The following is a 23,080-nucleotide window of genomic DNA, read 5'->3' as shown; positions in this document are numbered from 1 at the left end:
TTGCATACTTCAGAAGAAAAGATTGCATAAAAAATGTGAAATTTGTCAGTTGCTAGAGGCTATATGGCTGTCAGTTGAAGTGGTTATAATAAACTGTCTTGGACTCCGTAATGGCAAAAGCCCCAAAGACTCATTGTAATAATTATGTAGATCAGGTTGTTAAGGCTGCTGCAGTTAGAGAACCCTGCCCCCAAACCATTCTATAACTTTCAACTGGTCCTGACCTCCAACTGTGCTCGATGAATATGTCCCTAACTAAGATCAAGAAAAACTCAAGTTATATTTTGACTTGAATGACTAGGAAAAGAAGGGATGTTGGAAGGTGCCAGACAAGAATGTGCATGCCAATTGTGTTGGAGTGAAATCGGCTAAATGCTGTATGGCACTCAATGTACTTTTTGCCAAAAATATAGGGACCTTGTCTCTCCTCAGTTCTGCCTGCCTGGGCACCAGGAAATACCTCACAACACTTCAGATTATTGCCCAACATGGACTCAGGTAAATGAAAAAAGATATTCTTCCTCTAGGATAATGGAGTTAAGGTACCTGGTGAATTTTGAGAAATGAACTTTGCCAGTGTCAATCCAGGATCATATGGATGCAAACATTTGCTGGTTCTTGTTTACCCTTTGTCAGGATGCATAAACATTTCTATAATGCACAAAAATGCTTAGTGTAGTAACCAAGAAATATTTATGAAAATAATTCTCAGATTTAGCCTCCTTCTACCTCTGGGCTCCAACAATGTCCTTGTCTTCAAGGTGAAATTGTCTAAATGACTAAATTATTTTATGAAGAGAAGCTAATGAATTTCAATGGTGAAGGAGTGTCGAAGACATCCTAATATTGATTCTGTGGTGTGAATATTACTATGCACTCTAATGCAGACCTACAAAAAAAAAAAAAACAAGAATTTTAGGGCCAAAAAAATTACAAAATATTCAGTTTGAAGAGACAAAAATCACAAGGAAATTTAATATTTGAGTCAGATTATGTTGAAAGAGATAAGCAGATTAAGAGATCTCATCTACATTAGGGAAAATTCTTGAATGACTTTAGGTAAAGGCCCACACATTTAAGCTTAGAGCTTGATAAAGCAAAAGGAATTTGCTGCCCGTTAATGCCACAAATGGAAATGAAATTCAAAAAGTCATTTTCCGCCCTAAATTGATAGTTAGACTTGGCAATATAATTCATGTGATTATTTCTCTTCAACCACATGTTGAAATGTTGTTGCTTACACATAATTAACCAGGACTTGTGCATGTATTGGAATAAAAAGTGCCATTGCCAATGTTGTCAACATTTGGGTCCTGTGAACTAGATTTCTTATTGTGTACTCTCTGTGAATTACAATATGTCTTTACTTTTATTTTGAATATTCTTAATGAGGTAAGACCAAATATCAGTATTTAAATAGCACATGCACTTTTCATCTATCAAAATTACATATAGTAAAAGTTGTGTACCTTTGGCTTGACAGTCATCAATTACCAAAAATCCAGAGTATGTTTCTTGTTGGATTTCTCAGTTTTGAAAATATTAACTTATGGGTTCCTTAATTAGCTTTTACTTTTTTAATCTAGGATTAAAACTATTTTTGCACATTAATTTTCTCATTTTACATATATATATATATATATATATATATATATATATATATATATATATATATATGAATATACACACATACATACATATAAAAAATTCATTTAGGTTTAAAATAGATAAACCTCTGCTTATCAAATAATATAACCTTGTAATGCATATATCTAAAAATGTCAATGTCTTCTCATTCTTAAACTTATTTAAACTATAAGAAATCAGGCCCTGAGCCGGGCAGTGATGGCATATGCCTTTAATCCCAGCACTTGAGAGGCAGAGGCAGGCGAATTTCTGAGTTTGAGGATAGCCTGGTCTACAGAGTGAGTTCCAGGACAGCCAGGGCTACACAGAGAAACCCTGTCTCAAACAAAACAAAACAAAACAAAACAAAACAAAAAAAAAACAAAAAACAAAAAAAACAAAAACAAAAAAAGGAAGAAAGAGAGAGAGAGAGAAGAAAGAAAGAAAAGAAAAGAAAAGAAAAGAAAAGAAAAGAAAAGAAAAGAAAAGAAAAGAAAAGAAAAGAAAAGAAAAGAAAAGAAAAGAAAGGAAAAGAAAAGAAGAAAAGAAACAAAAGGTCAGGCCCTATGCCTTAATTCTCGTCTTTCAACACTCCTTGGGTGATTTTTGATCTATATACTAGCTTATCATTCACAGCCTTGGGAATATAGCTCTTATTAATTTTATTCCTTTCTCTGTTCAAGACTATGTATTTGTCATTCTAACATTTTTTTCAATTTTAAATCATAAAAGAAATTTATATTAGAAAGCATAGAATCCATCAGTTCAGAATCTGATAGATACAACAATTAAGCAGTTTCTACTTGCTGTCTTCACTTTATATTGTACATTAACTGAAATGTCCATTTACTATTACAACATAAATCAATTACTTGCCTGCAAATAGAGTCTGCTTTACTGCTGAGCATCCTTATGCTAAATATCATGTCCAATCTTTTCATGAGTTTCACTGAAGTTTGGTGCAGAGTAAATACCAATGATCTAGAAGAAGGTAACATTTCAAATAAACTAGATGTGAAAACGACTACAGGAATAAAAATATCATTAAAGAAACATGAAAACACTTCCAACAGAGTAAGAATGTTACACAGGAATTTATGAAAGATTGTCTCAACTCAAAGTACCTGGAAAATCCTTTCCATTAGCAAGATATTTCACACAACCTTCTCTTTTGTAAATTTGGCAGGAATATAATTACCAGAGCCTAAGGCAGGCCAAACTATCATCATGTTCTAGGATATTTGTCAGTTTTATATCTCTGTTTTGAAAATCTTTTAGAACTTTTAGAGAATAATCTAGAATGTTTTATGAAAGCAGATGTTCAAATGGTGCAGATTTTAATTTTTAATAATTTTTTTCTGATTGAAGATGATACTTCTCCAAAGTATAGATTAGCTAAAATATTTTCTTTGTTTTTTTCATTGAATTTTGCTTTTTAAAAATTCAGTTATTGCATAGATCATACCTACTTATCCTAGAACCCACCCAACCCATCTTCCAGTCTCCTTCATGTACTCTATTATTAAAAATAATAATAATGGTAACAACCTGAGTCTAATTAGTGCTGATATGTGTCCCTAAGGGTCAGACCAACCAGCGGGGCTTGACCACTTCTTCAAAGGAAAATGACTATACTTTCATCAGCAGCCATCAACTGCCAATAGTTCTCCCTTAGGAGTGAGGCCTGGAAGGTACTAAATCCATTGGAATATTAGATAAATCTTCCATAGTAGATGAGTATTATATCATGCAATGGTGAACAAGAACACTGATATCAGTTCTCCTCTAATAGACTGCAGTGTCTCTCAGAATTATTAAAGCCAGACAATGATGAGAATTTTCCTTGTCTTTTCCATTAATTTAACAATGTCCTGCAAACAGAGTTTTTATAGAGAGTTATCACAAGCAGCCAAGAGGAGTGGCAATGTAGTATGCTATTTTGAGAGCTTTTGGAGACTCCATGACAAATAATTTGTAGGGATATATCCTACATTTGGCAGTGAACTTTCCTTTCAACAAGCCATGGCTTCAGAGAATAGTACTGTACATGAATAATAACTCTGGAAAATTCATATTTTAATAGCTTGCAAGATAATGGAATTTCACAGGGATTTTTTATACACACTTAGCTTTGTCTCAAATAGTTCCAGTTTCATCTGCTCTTACATTCTCTGTCCCATCCCGGATCATTCTTTTAAACTCCTATATTATTTAACATCATCTGTGTCTGATATTCTCTCTAATTGTATATTTACCTCTGTTTAAAAGTCAATTTCCAGATAGAATTTTCACACAATTTTCATTTTGATTATACCTTCTCCTATGCCTTTATATCCCGTTTTCACTTTCCTCCTCAATCTTTGAACCCCTCTGTTCCCACTATTCCCAATGTAAACTCTCCTCCCACATTTGTGCTTTATGATCAATTCTTAATTATTCAGTTTTCAGTTTTGTTCTCAGTAACATGCAAATCAGGGGTTCAAAACTATAACTTACATATGAGAAAGAACATGTTACATTTGTTTTTCTGAGCTTGGATGACTTGAGTATAACACTTTTTCAATTCCATCCATTTATCTAAGTTTCATGATTGCTTTTACATCTATGTAATAGTTCATTGTGTATATATAACAGGTTTTTCTTATTCATTCATCAGTTGATGGGCATGTCAGTTGAAAATGTTTTTAACTTTTGTTAGTAATTCAATGAACATGGATATACTAGCATCTTTTATATAAGATGTAAAATTCTTTGAATATAGGCCCAGGGAAAGTATAGCTGGGTCAAATGATAGTTGAGTTGTCTTCTTCTTCTTCTTCTTCTTCTTCTTCTTCTTCTTCTTCTTCTTCTTCTTCTTCTTCTTCTTCTTCTTCTTCTTCTTCTTCTTCTTTTCTTTTTTTCATCATGTTGACTGATTTTTCAAGTTGGAAGAAGACTGTAATGAGATCTTTCTGAGTCTATTTCTTTAGAAAAAATAATGAAACTAGAAAATATACAAAATCTAAATGTTCTTTAAGATAGCTTTTAAGTCTATCTGTCTGTCTGTCTGTCTGTCTGTCTGTCTACCTGTCTATCTATTAGTGATCTGCTGCATGTAAACCTGCATGCCAGAGAAGCTCCTCAGATCCCCTTACGGCTGTAAGCCACACCCATGTTTATATAGAAAATTGAACTCAAGACCTGTGGAAGCACAGCCAGTGCTCTTAACTGCTGAGCTATCTCCAGCCACCTAAAATAGTTTTAAAGTATTAGGAGGTAAAGTGATGTCTCACCTTTAAGAGCACATTACTTTAGCAGAAGATCCAAGTTTAATTACTAGCAACACTACCAGGAACTCTAGCTCCAGTATATCTGATATACTCTTCTCACCTCCTTAGTTAAACACAGCAATACACACACACACACACACACACTCTCACACACACACACACACACTCACAACACACACACATACACAGACAGACAATGGGGTAGAAAAAATGTGGAGGGAACACTCTGTTGAGTCCATTTAATGTAAATGTAACTGGTATTCATATGTGTGTTATATAGCAATATATCAATATACCAATATGTGTGTGTGTGTGTGCATGTGTGCGTGTGTGCGTGTGTGTGTGTGTGTGTGTGTATGAATCTATATGTGTAATGCTACTACTAATATTTTATAACATCATGGGACTTATCCTTGGGAATGACTGAATGTTCCATTCTCAGATGCTATTAATTGCCTTTATCTCATTACTGTAGAATTAGGTGCTATAAAATTTCTCCTGACAATGTCAGACTGCCAACTCTTGTTGATGTTGTGCTGGTTTTGGTTAGACAATTGTGATCTTGGGAATTCATGGGTGTAGCTTATCTATCTCACAGCAGCAGCTAAGTTCTCTGGCTCTTATACTCTTTCTTTCCTTTCTTTCTTATTTTTAAATTTTATTTTAATTAGGTGTTTTCTTCATTTACATTTCCAAAGCTATCCCAAAAGTCCCTCATACCCTCCCCCCCAAGTCGCCTACCCACCCACTCCCACTTCTTGGCCCTGGTGTTCCCCTGTACTGAGGCATAAAAAGTTTGCAAGACCAATGGGCCTCTCTTTCCACTGATGGTAGACTAGGCCATCTTCTGATACATATGCAGCTAGAGACACGAGCACCAAGGGGTACTTGTTAGCTCATATTGTCTTAGGTGTAGTGATGCTAAGCACTGCACTATTATCTGTTCTATGCATTTTCACTAACTGTGGATTTCTGTAATAGTTAGTCTCTGCTTCAAATGAGGCTTATTTTATGAAGTGTGTGAGATTACACTTATCATGGGTATAAGGATAAGTGTTTAGAATACAGTTAGAGACATTTTACTAATTTAGAAAAATTACAGTAGCTGGATCTTCTTTGGGGTCTGTGATCTAATCAGCCAATATTAATTGACTACGTTTATAATAAAAGATATGGTACCCCCTTTCCCTCATTGAAAAATACCTAAGTCCAATTAGATAACTATTTCTAACTGTTTGATATGTAACCCTATTGCATCCTTAGGTATATCATTCTATGTATATCATGACATGTTTTGTAGGTGTCACAGGTGGGTAGGACTATTGATTAATTTTTAGAGTAATGCATACACACAATAAGCACATACCCACACATGTGACTTCATAGAATCTAAGATTTTTGGTGCTTCATAAATTATATTTAAAAATAATATCAAATTTATCTTCTGAAGTCAGTCAAGGTCCAGGCACTATTATGAATACTCTAAAGAATCTTAGAGACTTTGAGAAACATTATTTCATTGTCATGGAAACAGAGTGATGCCCCATGGTTACCTCAGAAAATCTACCTGATGCAACATTGTAATTTTTTTTTTTTTTTGCTGTTAATTCTATGAAAAATAAAGGAATTTAAAATTTCTTAACTTCAAAGAGTGGTTCAATTTGTATTCCCTGCATATCAAAATATGAAGAAAATTGATGAAAAAGATAATTCACAGAACAGAAGTCATCATTATACCAATATTTTCTCATTAGAAAATACCTGACTTGCCATTTAAGGCTGAGCATAGAAAATAAATCGAGAGCTGTTTCAAGAATGAAAGGAAAGCTAAAATCAGGGACTAGACTAGGCTGCCCACTTTCTCCCTACTATTCAACCTTGTACTTGAAGTCCTAGCCAGAGCAATTCGACAACAAAAGGAGATCAAGGGGATACAAATTGGAAAGGGCCGGGCGTGGTGGCGCACACCTTTAATCCCAGCACTCGGGAGGCAGAGGCAGGCGGATTTCTGAGTTCGAGGCCAGCCTGGTCTACAAAGTGAGTTCCAGGACAGCCAGGGCTACACAGAGAAACCCTGTCTCGAAAAAAAAAAAAAATTGGAAAGGAAGAAGTCAAAATATCACTTTTTGCAGATGATATGATAATATATATAAGTGACCCTAAAAATTCCACCAGATAACTCCTAAACCTGATAAACAGGTTCAATGAAATATCTGGATATAAAATTAACTCAAACAAGTCAATGCCCTTTCTCTACACAGAGGATAAATAGGCTGAGAAAGAAATTAGGGAAACAACACCATTCTCAATAGTCACAAATAATATAAAATACCTTGGCATGACTCTAGCTAAGGAAGAGAAACATCTGTATGATAAGAACTTTGAGTCTCTAAAGAAAGAAATTAAAGTTCTCAGATGTAAAGATCTTCCATGCTGATGGATTGGCAGGATCAATATAGTAAAAATGGCTATCTTGCCAAAAGCAATCTACAAATTCAATGCAATCCCCATCAAAATTCCTACTCAATTCTTCAACGAATTGGAAAGGGCAATCTCCAAATTCATCTGGAATAACAAAAAACCTAGGATAGCAAAAACTCTTCTCAAGGATAAAAGAACCTCTGGTGGAATCACCATGCCTGACCTAAAGCTTTACTACAGAGCAATTGTTATAAAAACTGCATGGTACTGGTACATGGTACTGGTACAGACAAGTAGACCAATGGAATAGAATTGAAGACCCAGAAATGAACCCACACAGCTACTGTCACTTGATCTTTGACAAGGGAGCTAAAACCATCCAGTGGAAGAAAGACAGCATTTTCAACAAATGGTGCTGGCACAACTGGTTGTTATCATGTAGAAGAATGCGAATTGATCCATTCCTATCTCCTTGAACTAAGGTCAAATCTAAGTGGATCAAGGAACTTCACATAAAACCAGAGACACTGAAAGTTATAGAGGAGAAAGTGGGGAAAAGCCTTGAAGATATAAGCACAGGGGAATAATTCCTGAACAAAACAGCAATGGCTTGCACGGTAAGATCAAGAATTGACAAATGGGACCTCATGAAACTGCAAAGCTTCTGCAAGGCAAAAGATACTGTCAATAAGACAAAAAGGACCACCAACAGATTGGGAAAGGATCTTTACCTATCCTAAATCAGATAGGGGACTAATATTCAATATATATAAAGAACTCAAGAAGGTGGACTCCAGAAAATCAAATAACCCCATTAAAAAATGGGGCTCAGAACTGAACAAAGAATTCTCACCTGAGGAATACAGAATGGCTGAGAAGCACCTGAAAAAATGTTCAGCATCCTTAATCATAAGGGAAATGCAAATCAAAACAACCCTGAGATTCCACCTCACACCATTCAGAATGGCTAAGATCAAAAACTCAGGTGACAGCAGATGCTGGCGAGGATGTGGAGAAAGAGGAACACTCCTCCATTGTTGGTGGGATTGCAAGCTTGTACAACCACTCTGGAAATCAGTCTGGCGGTTCCTTAGAAAATTGGACATAGAACTACACCGGAGGATCCAGCAATACCTCTCCTGGGCATATATCCAGAAGATGTTCCAACCGGTAAGAAGGACACATGCTCCACTATGTTCATAGCAGCCTTATTTATAATAGCCGGAAGCTGGAAAGAACCCAGATGCCCCTCAACAGAGGAATGAATACAGAAAATGTGGTACATTTACACAATGGAGTACTACTAAGCTATTAAAAAGAATGAATTTATGAAATTCCTAGGCAAATGGACGGACTTGGAGGGCATCATCCTGAGTGAGGTAACCCAATCACAAAGGAACTCGCACAATATGTACTCACTGATAAGTGGATATTAGCCCAAAACTTAGGATACCCAAGATATATAATACAATCTGCTAAGCTCATGAAACTCAAGAAGAATGAAGACCAAAGTGGGGTCACTGTACCCCTTCTTAGAATTGGGAACAAAACATCCATGGAAGGAGTTACAGAAACAAAGATTGGAGCTGTGAGGAAAGGATGGACCATCTAGAGACTGCCATACCCAGGGATCCATCCCATAATCAGTTTCCAAACGCTGACACCATTGCATACACTAGCAAGGTATTGCTGAAAGGACACTAATATAGCTGTCTCTTGTGAGACTATGCCGGTGCCTAGCAAACACAGAAGTGGATGTTCACAGTCAGCTAGTGGATGGATCACAGGGCTCCCAATGGAGGAGCTGGAGAAAGTACCCAAGGAGCTAAAGGGACCTGCAACCCTATAGGTGGTACAACATTGTGAACTATCCAGTACCCCGGAGCTCTTGACTCTAGCTGCATATGTATCAAAAGATGGCCTAGTCGGCCATCACTGGAAAGAGAGGCCCATTGAACACACAAACTTTATATGCCCCAGTACAGGGGAACGCCAGGGCCAAAAAAAAAAAAAAAAAAAGGGAATGGGTGGGTAGGGAAATGGGGGAGAGGGGGGAGGCTGTGGGGAACTTTTGGGATAGCGTTGGAAATGTAATTGAGGAAAATACGTAATAAAATATATTAAAAAAAAACAAGAAAAGTCACATTTGCTGAAAGGGTTTTTTGAGATCCTATTCACAAGCAGGGCATGTTATCTATTTCCAGACTCCAGAATGGCACACGTGTACCTGCGCCAAAATACACCAAATAAGAACAAATTAAAGTTTTGCTTCCATTATATATGAAAAATACATACATACATACATACATATAAATATGTATTAATTTATTTATGTATATGAGAGACCAAACCGTGGGAAACTAGGTCCCGCAGTTACTCTCACCCTAAAGATCCGACTGACCCTTTGAAGGGAATTATGTCACCCCCTCCTTCATTGCCTCTAACTGGCATCTGAGACTGCCAACTTCACTCCCTCCTTCACTTGGAGCCTAGAACTGCTTAGATTAAGGCAGCTTCACCTCCTCTTCCATGTCTCTGTTTGGTGCCTGGGACTGCTTATGGCACTCCAAAATAAACTGCAAAATGTTTGAAGGCCACCCGGGACAGTTTTAGGGCCGACATTCCAAGATAAGTTGCAAGAAGCCTGTAATCAGCATCCGCTCCAGATGTCCATCCCTTTCACTGTGTTTTATTATACCCCCTTGGCCCCTCCCCAATTTTCTCTCACTGTGGGCTTAAAACCTGCCTCTTTGCCTTCATTAAACAGACCTTGACAACTCCTTGCTTGGTCTCGCTTCCCTTTCTCTGCTCATCAACCCACGGAATAACTAAGTCCTGCTGGATGGGATATGTATATGTGTGTGTGTGTGTGTGTGTGTGTGTGTGTGTGTGTGTGACTGGGAATATTACCTATTGCTATGGAGCTCCATTATACAATAACCTTATACAGCCAATGAAATACTGCCTAAAGATCCTTGTGTGGGGAGGGATCTTTAAAAAAAAAAAACATGAAAATATGTCAACAATATCTAGATGAGTATGTAGTATAGATGACCTTTTGGCTTCTTATATTAAAATGAGTTTTTAATATGTTAAAACACTAATCAATAATAATGTTGACACCTGACAGACCATTGTTATATATAAATAGTGTATGTGAAGTGAAAGGAAAGACTTTTTCTTAATAAAGTAGGTTTCCAGATAGACCACCATGTACCTATTAGGGTAAAGAAAAAATACCATTTCTGAACTTTTATTTCTTTAATGTGAAACTGTAATCATCACATAGTATTTCAGAGTCACATGCTCTAAATATGCAACAAAATTCCTTTTGCGGGGAGGAGAGGAAAATCCCCTTGGAATGGATTGAGGTAAATAGATAATAATCATATTAAATTTTCTCTTTTTTTTGTTTCTACTTTCTGTCTTATATTCTTTACCAAGGTGAAATATGTATTGGAAATAACTTTAAATATAGTATAATGAGAGAATTTTGTTTTAAAAAATTGAAAGACAAAAAGTTAACCCAAAAGAAATGAAGTATTTGTGAAGCGTATAAAATATATATTTAAACATTTCATCGAGATAACCAATTCACACATGATTGGAATATATGAGAACTTATAATTGATCCTACAAATTTCATTGCTCATATTTCTCTTTTAATTTTGAAGAAATTATCATCAAAGGAAATAATAACACAGGGCATATTACCAAAAGGGCAGTAGAAAATCTTATCTAAAGTTTGCACAGAATATCAAGTTGTATCTGAAAATAAATAAATGAAAATATATAAAAATAAAAATTTAATGTCTTAGTAATAATACAGGAGATAATTTAAAAGCCAATCCTGTATTATATCCCTTAAGGTAGTAATAACAAGCACTAAAATATAATTAATGGTTATTGAAAAAGGTAACCTACTATTCTAAACTTTCCTAACACTGCATTAAGTCATGCATTCCTTCAAATAACAAATGTAGAATACAGATTATATATCTCTTTTACTATATCTAATTTACATATACCAACACTTAGATAGAAAGGATATATCATGATGTAACTGCCAGGTGACTAAGGAGAGAACTCTTTGAAATGTAATCTAGGTTATTATGTAAAGAAACACAGAGTTGAGTTGGCAGAAAGAACAGAGGAATTTGACCTTTTAGATTCTAAAAGGTACATTAGAGGGAAAGGAGCAAGTGAATTGTTTACTGAATGGAAGACAGGGTAAATAAATATGTCTCTTCACTTGTAAAAATCATTCTGACTGATTTTAATTGAACACAGATTTTGGGTTTTACCTTCAAAGTATTCTGATTATGCTGTCTCTTACCAGGTCCCATTCTGATCCTTATCTATCCATAAGTATGCATTCTATCTGCCTTCATTGAAAAAAATATTTTCCCTGAAACCTAGACTCTTATACTTTACATAACTTCTTTTGTTATACATATTGTGGCATGTCTATCAAATGCTTCAAAGCTAATGTGTACCTGTAAGTGAATACATAACATGTTCCTCAATTTGAGATCAGGGTTTCCCTGCACCATCCATTTATCTGAGAATGTCATGATTTCACATTTTTAACAGCTTGTAACTAAGTAACAGAATGTATAACAATGAAGAGAAATTTAGAACTACATTGAGGTCAACATCATTTCATTATAAATATTTACTTTGTATTTGCTAGACTATAATATGAATATGATTTTATATAAAACACAAATATTATGTCTGGTTGTTTCAAAACATAAATATTATCACATTATTTAGTCATTTTTTCAAATGTCTTAAATATAAGGAAACAAAAAAATCAACAATATACTTAGTGAACTACAAAAAATTTTATTCTATCACAAAATCATAAATGCTTATAGAATATTCCAGAAGTCATTTCTTTCTCATTCTTAAGTTTACTCATCAATATATCATTTCGGTTCACTAAAATAATGTTGAAGGCATAGTTTATTATATTTCTTCCAGAGATACTGTTTGTTCAGTCACTGCTCCTGTTTTCTATGGGAATTACTGTATAAAATAAAAGCAACTGCTTGCTTGTGATCCACAAATGGTACAGCGCATTGCCATTGACTCACAGGGTCTGCTACAGATATTGAATTATCTTTGTTGCAGATACAGATCTTATCTTGAAAATATGAGAGAGTTATTTGAAAACATAGAGTCAATATCCACTATAGACATTACAATTCAGCAGGAGACTGGGGCAGAGAATATGATCCTTAAAAATACCTTTTTCAGGTTATAGTAAGATATTCTATGACATCACTTGAGAATACTAGTTTATTATTCCTCAGAACAATATTAACTCTTGTTTTACAAATACAGCTGAAACGTTGGGAAAACTATTTCCATTAGATCTGCATGGACTTAATGAGGTAAATAACAAACAGGAGTTGAAGGATTAAAATTTATTTCATCATGTGTGCCCTCTTTGCCTCCTAGGGAGGAGAGAACACATATATTAAGTGGTGGATGTTCGCTCTTGATTGGAATATCAGTCTAAGAGTTTACAAAGCTTTTTCAGCATCTAATGATATCATCATTTGATTGTTTTTCTTTCAGTGTGTTTGTATAGTGTAGATTACATTGATGGATTTCCTTATATTGAACCATCAACACATCCTTGGGATGAAACATACTTGATCATGGTGAATGATCATTCTTGGATTTGGTTTGCAAACATTTTATTGAGTACTTTTGCATCAATATTCATGAGGGAAATTGGTCTGAAGTTCTATTTTTGGTTGGGTCTTTGTGTGATTTAGGTATTAGTGTGACTGTGTCTTCATAGAATATATTAGGCAGTGTTTCTTCTGTTTATATTTTATGAAATACTTTGAGAAGTATTGATATTAGGCCTTTTTTGAAGGTCTGATAGAATCCTGCACTAAATCTGATCCTGAGGATTTTTTGGTTGGGAGAATTTTAATGACTGCTTCTATTCCCTTAGAGGTTATGGTATTGTTTAGATGGTTTGTCTGATCCTGATTTAACTTTGGTACCTGTTATCTGTCTAGAGAATCATCCATTTCATCTAGATTTTCCAATTTTGTTGAGTATAGGCTTTTGTAATAGTATCTGATTTTTTTTTTGAATTTCCTAAGTCTGTTGTTATGTCTTCATTTTAATTTCTAATTTTGTTAATTTGGATACTGTTTCTGTGCCCTCTGGTTAGTCTGGATAAGGATTTATCTACCTTGTAGATTTTCTCAAAGAAACAGACTCTGGTTTTTTGTTTGTCTGTTTGTTTGTTACTTTTTGATTCTTTGCATAGTTCTCTGTTTTTACTTAGTTGATTTCAGCTCTGACTTTAATTATTTCCTGCTGTTTACCCCTCTTGGATGTATTTGCTTAATTTTGTTGTAGAGCTTCAGATGTGCTATTAAGCTGCTAGTGTATTCTCTCTCCAGATTTTTTTTTAAATGGAAGTGCTCAGAGCTATGTCCTCTGTAGGACTGGATTGGTGGAAATATAGCGTTTACATTTGGTTTTGTCATGGAATATGTTGGTTTCTTCCTCTAGGGTAATTGAGAGTTTTGCTGAATGTAGTAGTCTGGGCTGGCAATTTTTTTCTCTTAGTGTCTGTATGACATCTGCCCAAGATCTTCTGGCTTTTAGAATCTCTGTTCTGTCTGTTGTAATTCTGATGGGTCTGCCTTTATATGTTACTTCATCTTTTTTCTCTACCTCTTTCAATATTCTTTCTTTGTTCTGTGCATTTGGTGTTTTAATTATTATGTGACAGGAGGAATTTCTTTTATGGTCTCATCTGTTTGGTGTTCTGTCGACTTTTTGAATGCTTATGAGCATCTCTTTCTTTAGGTTAAAAAGTTTTCTTCTATAATTTCATTTAAGATGTTAGCTGGCCCTTTGAGTTGGAAATCTTCACTGTCTTCTACACCGATTATTCTTAGATTCGGTCTTTTCATTGTATCGTGGATTTCTTGAATGTTTTGAGTTAGAAGCTTTTTGGTTTTTGTATTTTCTTTTGACTGTTGTGTCAATGTCTTCTTAGGTATCTTCTATGCCTGAGATTCTCTCTTCTATCTCTTCATTTGTCACTCCTGATCTCTTTCCAATGTTTTTGATCTCCAAGTTTGTCTCCCTTTGAGTTTTCTTTAATGTTTCTATTTCCATTTTTTGATCCCATATATATTTTTTAATTCCTTTACCTGTTTGATTGTGTTTTCCTGTATTTCTTTAAGAGATTTGTTTCCTCTTTAAGGGCTTCTACTTATTTACCAATGTTCTTCTGTACTTTTTTAAGTGAGTTATTTATGTCCTTCTTAAATTCCTCTATCATTTTCATGAGATGGTATTTTAGCCCTGAATCTTGCTTTTCAGGTATGTTAGGGTATTTGGGGCTTGGTCTGGTGGGAGAACTGTGTTCTGAGGTTTTCAAGAAGCATTGATTTGGTTTTTTGTTTGTTTCTTTTGTTTTTTGTTTTGCTTGTGTTCTTTTTAAATTTTATTTATTATTTATTTTCTTTATTTACATTTCAAATGTTATCTCCTTTCCTGGTTTCCCCTCCAAAAACTCTCCCTCTATCGTCTTCCCCCTCCCCCGGTTCTCCAACCCACCCACTCCCACTTTCTGGCCCTGGCATTACCCCACAATGGGGCATAGAGCCTTCATAGTTCAAAGGGCCTCTTCTCCCATTGTTGTCCAACTAGGCCATCCTCTGCTACATATGCAGCTAGAGCCATAAGTCCTACTATGTGTGCTCTTTGGTTGGTGTTTTAGTCCCTTGGATCTCTGGGGATACTGGCTAGTTCATATTGTTGTTCACCTATGGGGCTGCAACCCCCTTCAGCAGCTTGGGTCCATTCTCTAGTGCTTGTCTCTCACCACCTGGTTATCTCTAGTGCTAACTACTCTTGCTGTCTCTGACTGGAGCCTGTCCCTCCTGTGATCCTGGTTGTATAAGAACTTGTTGGAGTTACTGTGATGCTGTGATTCTGGGATCCTGTGATTCTGAGATCCTGTGATGATTATGAAATCCTGGGTGTGTCAGAGCTTCTAGGAGTCATGCTGCCTCTAGGGATCCTGCAATCCTAGTGTGACCCTGCTCCTAAGATCTTATCATGTCAGATTTCTGGGAGTCAAGCTTTCTCTGGGAGTTGCATGAGTGTATGCTTTTATATTTGCAAATTTGCATGTTTCCATACCTATGTTTTTACATACTTATATATTTGCATATTCACATGTTTGCATATTTACATATTATCCACATATTTTCATATTTACACATATACACATACAAATGCACACACACACACACACATATATATATGCATACATACATATGGTTTAATTATGTAATGGAAATATATATTTCCATAATAAAACACCAACTTATTTAAACAACTTTTATAGTTTTTCTAAAATACTTAGTATTTTAAACTGACTTCTTAAGAAACAACATTGAAAATAGTATGTTAAATCCAAGTTTTCATTTAAGGATAAAGAAAATTTACATGAATCATTACTAAACTATTGTTTTGCTTTGTAAGACAAGTAGAAGTAATAAAAAGGAAATAATGTAATGTACTAAATATTCTATGTTTTTTAGGTGTCCTTTTTATAATGCTTGTAAAATTATTTAATTGATGGAACTGAAAATGTAAATAGAAGTATATCTAAATTAGACAGAAATTTCAAGCAGGAGGCAATGAAGATGATTCTGAATCAGTCTGAATCACATTTGCTGCTGAGCTTGACCTCAGGACCGACTTATTGGAAGGAAATAATCAACTGCTTTGAGACAACTTCTGTCTTTGATATATAGTGCTTCAAAATTCTTGTTAGGATGTGTGAGCCCAAGGAAAGGGAGAGAGCTAATCTACAGCAATGTATTCAGTCCTGCAACGTCTCTTTTTCAGCAAATGGAGATGTGATTGGTAAGTTATTTTATTTTATTTTATTTTGGATATGAAAATATAGTTATAACATGCACAGTTAGAGGAATCACTATATTATACTGGACAACAAATTGCTTTGTATTTCCCTAGGGAAGGCCACCTCTCCTGTTTCCAAGCTTTTCTCAGTTCCCTATAGTGCTTTGTGTTTGGTTAAGGCTTCCTGGGCTTTGTTTCCTCTGTCCAATTTGGCATGTTCTTTGGTGTTAAATTTTTTCAGTTCCTCTTTGTATATTTTTTGAGGCTTTATTGTGAATCTTCTGATAACACTAGAAAGCGCTATCACACATCAAAAACAAACAAACAAACAAACAAACAAAACCAAACAAATCTACTGGCTTTTACATATTCTTGACCCTTAGGTGGAAGAGCATTTTGTAGATGTATCCATTGGAAATCAGCTCCACTATTCTTTTCTTTATTTTTTATTAATTAGGTATTTTCTTCATTTACATTTCCCAATGCTACCCCATAAGTCCCCCAACCCCCCCCCCCACTCCCCTCCACCCCCACTCCCACTTCTTGGCCCTGGCATTCCCCTGTACTGCAGCTTCACTATTCTACATTTTGATTGGTTGTGGTTTTCTGGAGTGGTGACTGTTGATTTTACTATCAACTTTTTACAAACACAATCACCTGGGCATAGAGACTCTCAGCTGAAAAACTTACGATAGAGGAAATCTACTATGAATACCTGTGAAGCTTCCATTAGAAGACAAAATAAAGGGTGTAGTAGTTGAAAGACTATTCTCTTGTCAGGAAAGTCTTGGCCAGTTATTGTACCTTTGTGAAAACTAAAACTGAATGTTTGACATTTGGCCAAGTTGCCAACTTTGAGCTGGGATTATCTTAAGCACCTAGCCTTGAGGTTGGATTAGCAGAGCAGCAATCTTTCATCAAACAGAAGTTTTATATGTATATATATATATATATATATATATATATATATATATATACATATAAATATATTGTATTTAAATGATTTATATTAAATATATGTGTAAACCTTGATAAATAACTTTTTAACCATATTGCTAAAATGATATTTAAGTGGTGCTACTTTAAACAGCCTGGTCAAGGTTCTTCAGATTGTTGTGCATGACTTGCATGTTTGTCCAATTATGGTACTATGTCTCCTATAGCCAACAATCATGGGTCTAGGAATCAAGAGATAAAAATAAGCAATGTACCATTCATCATTACCTCTCATGACACACTAAGAAAACTTGCTTCTTCTTCTTCTCTTAACCTTATGATCTTCAGGACTAGAAGTTTTTATTCCATATGGAGAAATGAATCTGCCAGAAGGCAAAACAAACATTTCATCAAACTTGAAGTTAAGACTTGCTTCTGGCTATTTTCAGCTCATGATGCCCTATGTCAACTGGCTAAGGAAAAGGTAACAATGTTAGGAGCTGGGATTGATCGAAAATACCAGGGCAAAAATGTGCTGTTTCTCCACACTATAAATGAGTAGAATTATTTCTTTAGTGTAGGAGGTCTTTTTTGGGGCACCTGTGGTTTTACCATGGTTCTTGATTAAAGTCAGTGAGAAATTACAACAATTTAACTGAAGATTGATGCTAAAATTACAAACCTTTCAGTAATTAAAATACAGATAACACCAACAGGTAAATTAAAGTGAGTCCTGACTCACTAAAATCTTTTCTTGATAGTGGAGGAAAATAGAACACTTAGATGAGAAAGATAGTTATAAATAATACCTAAGTACATGTAAACAGATATGGGGACAAGAATTAATTATATAAATATTTTGTCCTATTTATAATTATATTGTTGTGTTCACTTTAAGTAGATGACTGAGATTTTCTTTATTCCATTATTCATAATGTAATGTAATATTACATAATGAGAGTGGTTAAATGCTAAAATTTATGTTATGACCTTTAAGTTTGGAAAAAATTAAAGACTATACAAACTCAGAAAATGATTTATCCAAGCACAATGAATACTACAAGATTGAATTTCAACCATCAGATGCTGATACTTGGTGCAACTAAATTCAATGTTTAATCTGCTATTGATTAGGAATTATATATTTGTTCATATATTTGTGTGTTTATATATTTGTTATGAGCTTGTATTTTTGTTTGCTTTTCATTTTGAAATAAAGGCGACTTCTTGGTACTATAATATATTTGAAATATGTCTTTTATTTTCAGTCTTTATAGATTATAGTTAAAATATTTAAGATTTTTGAAACACTGATGTATTTAAAGATTTGAGAGATCTTTCTAAATGAACTATATATTAAATATGAAATAAACATGAGTCTTAAGGCATATAGCTATGTTTTAAGATTTAGTTTGTAAATTGTTTTGTTTTCTTTTTGTTTTTGTTTTTAATTGTGCTAAGTGTAGTTATTCATGCCTGCATAATACTTTGCTTTTTCAGTGCCATGCTTGTTTATTAAGTGGAAAAATCAAACTTGTATTTTGATAATTAGTTTTAATGTCACCTAGCACCTGAACTTTTGGTTGAAAAGTTGATTGATCCTGTTGCTTCTGTTGCTGATTCCTCTACTGATACCTAAAACTGCTTATTTGCTTACTTTCATTTTTGAACAAGAAACAGTGGCTCTTTAGGAATATCCTAGGTTTTCTGTCTAATTTGGGGCTTCAGGGGCACCCAGTGCTCTGGATTAGCAACTTCATGGCTTTCAGAATGTTGAGAATGAGATGACAGTTGTTACCATTTTAACATGAAATATTTTTTAATTACATGTATAAATATATGTATATACACTTCCAAGCAAGCACTCATGCAAATATTTATATATTTATTAGTTTTCTCTAGATGAAGAGAATCAATAGTTAGAATATATGTGTGTCTTTGTGTGTATATGTATATAAACATATATATGAATGTGTATATTTATACATGAATAAATATTTTTTTTAATTTTCTTTATTTGCTTTTCAAATTTTATCCCCTTTCCTTGTTTCCCCTCCAAAAACCCGAAGCCAACACCCTCCCTCTGCTCAACAACCCACCCACTCCTGCTTCCCTGTCCTGGCATTCCCCTACACTGGGGCATCCAGTGTTCACAGGACCTAGAGCCTCGCCTCTAATTGATGTCCCACAAGGCCATCCTCTGCTACCCATGCATCTGGAACCATGGGTCCTTCCATGTGTACACTTTGGTTTGTGAGTTACTCTCTGGGAGCTCTGGGGGTACTGTTTGTTCATATTGTTGTTCCTCCTATGGGGTTACAAAACCCTTCAGCTCCATGGATCCTTTCTCTAGCTACTCCATTGGGGACCCTGTGATCAATCCAATGGTTGGCTGTGAGCGTACTCTTCTGTATTTGTCAGGCACTGGCAGAGCCTCTCAGGAGAGAGGTATATCAGGCTCCTGTCAGCAAGCATTTGTCATCCAATAGGGCCTGGGTTTGGTAACTCCATATGGGATGTATCCCCAGCTGGGCAGTCTCTAAATAGCCTTTCCTTCAGTTTCTGCTCCACACCTTGTCTCTGTATCTCTTCCCATGGATATTTGATCCCCCTTCTAAGAAGGACCGAAGTGTCCACACTTTGGTCTTCCCTCTTCTTGAGCTTCATGTGGTCCTTGAATCGTATTTTGGGTATTCCAAGTTTCTGGTCTATATAAATATTTTAATTATTGATTCTGATACTCTAGAGAAACATAACATAATAGTCACATACAATATCTTCTGAAAATAAAAATTCAAATTAAAAAGAAATATAAATAGAAAAACACAATATTAAAATATTTTATTTGCCATATATTAAAAATAGGTTTATTTTTCTATAGTATAAAGTTGTCCAATGTTGAAATACTATTAATATAATTAGGTTAGTTGTAACTCAAATAAGATAATCTGATTTCTAATATTTGTATTTTATGTTTACTGAGCTTCTTTGTTTTTTAATATTTCACATCTTCATTTATAAAACAACCTAAAGAAAACAAAACAAAGAGTTCTGGTAGTTCATTTTTTGTTTGTTTGGTTTTTTTTTTTTTTGAGCTAGAGAATTTAATACTCAGGTTCTGAAACCTATCACTTAGAGCACTTTTAGAGTGTTACCTAGCCCATGACAGTAAGTGTGTAACCTGATATTATGCTTAAAGTACTGCACTTCAGACCTATCAAGTAGCAACTATTCTTCTCACCCTACACTATTTTTTGTCACATATGCTCTTTCTGGAAATACCACTCAGACAACATAAAGACAGTAAAGCTGTGTTTGTTTTGGATGACTGAAGAGTGAAAACCCATCATGACAAATTCTTAGCAGCACATCAAAGGGAAGAAAGGGAATTACTTTTCTGGTTTGGAGTCTGAGTTATCACAAGTGTTTCAGTGTCCTTTGGGATTACAGAGATTTAATACTTCTTCCACGGGAAGAATCAAAAGTAAAGATTTTGAGACTGTGATTGTTTGAAAATGCTTGGCCCAGTAGCAAGTGACACTATAAGGAGGTTTGGCCTTGTTGGAGTAGGTGTGGCCCTTTTGGAGGAAGTGTGTGACTATGAGGGTGTCCAATGAGACACTTCCCCTAATAAAGTAGGAGCCAGTCTTGTCCTAGCAACCTTCAGATGAAGAAGTAGAACTCACAGCTCCTCCTTCACCATGCCTAACTATATGCTGCCATGTTCCTGCCTGGAGGAAAGTGGACTGACTGAATCTCTGAATCTGTAAGCCAGGCCCAATTATTGTTGTTCTGATAATGGTTGCCTTGGTCATAGTGTCTGCTCATAGCATAAAACCCTAAGTAAGGTAGAATGTAATAGGTAATAGCCATTGATGACAAACACTGAAAAACAAAACAATCTGGTCTTCTAAATGTGTTTTTTTTTCCTACTTCCCCAAAATTAGAGAAAAGAAAGTCTAAAAGTTTTCATTTTTCTTTTGTACAAAACTTACAAGTATGTTTAGTCCATTTATTTATTTATTTGTTTGTTTGTTTGTTTGTTTATTTTTGGCACAGAGAGAAATCTTGCTGATGATCCCTCTATTGGATTTTTTTCAAAGGAGAGCTATGTATTTGCAAGTATCTATTTACTAGCCATTTAATACTTTGAAGTAAAGACAATACGTCTTATTTTTCATTTGCATTAAAATATTGTTATTGAAGTGTAGTGAAGTAGAAGTTTCCTAAAATGTATAAAACTGATCCTAATAAGGTCTACTACTGAGAGATGAGACACAGAGTCTCAACTGGTTATCTCTTGTCACCAAGTGGGGCTTCCTGTATGGGGACGGGTTACATTCAATTGTGTTGGTAGGCTAAGGGATCCCAGAGAAATCCCTGAAAAACACAGGCCTTTCCTAATTCAGTGGGTTCCTCTCCACAAACTGGCAGTAGGACCTCATTACTCACACACCTCAATGCTCACACAACTCATTGAATATAGTGAAGTAAGACTGCTACATACATGAAGGTTTCGCCCCTATATTAAAATAATTGTCATGCTTTCCCTATGATCTTCTGGTGTCATAATAATCTCGTAGTTCTTCTAGACTGTTTGCTATCTTTGTACATAAAGACCAAAATATATTATTTATTTTACTTTAAAACTTTTTTCATTCTTGCCAACTAATCTCTTATATTTCTAATACATAAGATGTAAGTCTTTATTTTATGAAATATTCACTCTTGTGTGTATTTTAATTATATTCAGCTCTGTATGTTTTAATTATCTTTGCTTAATGCTTTCAAAACAAAAGTCAGTTGTCAACAAAAGAAAATAAAAGATCATTTATTCTGAATAAAATATAAGCTTTCATGGCACTGAGATATAGATACTGGTTGCTCATATGTGGTCAAATATGGAAATGCTTACATTACCTTTTAGGGTCATAGAACAAAAGAAGTCACAAACTAAGTCATTTTTCAAATACATTATGGTACATCAATGATAGGTTACAGTGTTATGAAATTTCTGTTTTAGATGGTGTATAATACCACGTTATAATTTTTGTGTTGGTGAAAGCTAATATCCAATTAAAACACCCTAATTATTTGACCTCACTGTTGTTGGATATTAGAAGTGAGATTCAGGGAATGAGGAATGAATGGATATTAAGTGGACTCAAATAGCTCAAAATAATTTGACTGTGAATTTTCATCATTCCAGCTTCCCATAATCGCAGATCTCAGTTAATGGATCAGCCTTGCAGAATCTTGAAAATTTGTAATATATAACATTTTTGTCCAAGAAGTACAAACTACAATGCAACAAAGCATGCTATGTTTTTACCAGACTGGCATTTAAACACAGGGATCTTCTCTTTCCCAAATATTATGTTTGCATTTTTTTGTATTTTGATTTATTCTAAAATTTGGAAACTATTAATCAAATTCTTGTGTACTTAGAATAAATTTATTGTAGGTATCAGTTGCTATATCAATTTATTATTTTCCTCATAGGCTTCTATTTTGATCAAGTTGCTCCATTTGAGGACTTTGTTTTAAGATGGGCTATGGAACTTTGGGAAGCTACAAGGGGCAGGATCTTAAAGGTTTAACCCACCCTTACTTCTGGTCATCTGATTCCTGCTTAAGGGCAAAGTGAAGAGCTCTTCAACCCTGGACTGCTTCATCATTCCTTCTTCCTCATTAAGAAATGAATGGGACCAACTACTTTACCACTGCCTTTTATGATACCTTTAAAACATATACTTTTGGAAATTTTTATACCTTCCCCTCATTTAATAAAATTATCTGTAATTTTCACCTTTGTCTTAAAGCTATCTTGTGTTCCCAAATCACACCTTTTAATGAGATAAATTACAGTCAAGAGATTGTATAGCAAAATACTTAACTGTTTGAAT

Source organism: Mus caroli, unplaced genomic scaffold (genome assembly GCF_978045245.1).
Source record: "Mus caroli unplaced genomic scaffold, Mus_caroli_1 scaffold_6, whole genome shotgun sequence".
In the NCBI taxonomy this organism is placed as follows: Eukaryota; Metazoa; Chordata; class Mammalia; order Rodentia; family Muridae; genus Mus; species Mus caroli.
The sequence above is the reverse complement of the archived record's forward strand: the minus strand, read 5'-3'. Positions refer to the sequence as shown.